A 1346-nucleotide genomic window follows, 5' to 3' on the forward strand; every position below is an offset into this window, starting at 1 on the left:
GTTTCTATTTCACCTTTTGGGGCTCGCTTGGACTTAACTTTAGTTATAGGTCTAGCAGCAATGATGGGTGTTTGGCTAAGTTCCTGAGAACATTCAGCAATGTCTTCCATGGCATCTACCTCAGGCAATGACCCAGCAGGAACAACTAGGCTAATCCCATCAAACTGAGGTAATGGGGTAATGGTTTTATAGTAATCCCTTCAAATGGGAGGGATTCAACAGAATTTACAGGCTCCATAGTCTCATCTTCTTGACTATCTGCCCATATGTCCCCATTCCAGGTTTCAGGATCCCATTTTTTTCCCAATCAATGCCCTCACTTTAACGTCAGACACCATTCTGAGCTGGCAATTTAATTGGCTTTGTAATTCAGCCACCCGTACAATAAGACTCTGGGTTTGGTTTTCAGCAATATCAGCCCTGTTACTAGAAGAAATAAGGCTTTCTTTCAGAGCACAATTGGAAACACAGGTCTTTTATGCACAGTGCTTGAGTTGTGCCTCAGCAGCCCTGAGCTCATCTCGCTCTTTCACCACTTTGTCTAGAGTAAATTGTTGTTGTTGTTGTTGTTAGGTGCTGTTGAGTCATCTTCGACTCATAGCGACCCTATGCACAGCAGAATGAAACACCACCCGGTCCCACACCAGCTCTGCAATCCCTGCTATACTTGAGCCCATCACCACAGCCACTGTGTCAATCCATCTTGTTGAGGGCCTTCCTCTCTTTCATTGAGCCTCCACCTTACCAAGCATGACATCCTTCTCCAGGGAATGGTCCCTTCTGACAACATGACCAAAGTAGGTGAGACGAAGTCTGGTCATTCTGGCTTCCAAGGAGCATTCTGGCTGCACTTCCTCCAGGACAGACCTGTTAGCTCTTTTAGCAGTCCATGGTACTTTCAGCATTCTTTGCCAGCACCACAACTCAAAAGCATCAATTCTCCTTCAGTCTTCCTTATTCACTGTCCAGCTCTCACATGCTTATAAGGTGATTGAAAATACCCTGGACTGTGCCAGTTGCACCTAGTTCTCAAGGAGACATCTTTGCTCTTCAGCACTTGAAAGAGCTCTTTTGCAGCCAATTTGCCCAGTACTATACATCATCTGATGTCCTTGACTGCTGCTTCCATTGTGTTGATTGTAGACCTAAGCAATGTGAAGTCTTTGACAACATCAATCTTTTCTCCATTTATCATAATGCTGCTTATAAGTCCAGTTGTGAGGATTTTTGTTTTCTTTATATTGAGGTATAATCCATACTGCAGACTGTATTCTTCAATCTTCATCAGTAAGTGCTTCAAGTCATCCTCACTTTCAGCAAGCAAAGTTGTGTCATCACCATATCGG

The sequence above is a fragment of the Orycteropus afer genome, unplaced genomic scaffold, assembly GCF_000298275.1.
Source record: "Orycteropus afer afer isolate SDZICR_OR568_19922 unplaced genomic scaffold, OryAfe1.0 scaffold00647, whole genome shotgun sequence".
In the NCBI taxonomy this organism is placed as follows: Eukaryota; Metazoa; Chordata; class Mammalia; order Tubulidentata; family Orycteropodidae; genus Orycteropus; species Orycteropus afer.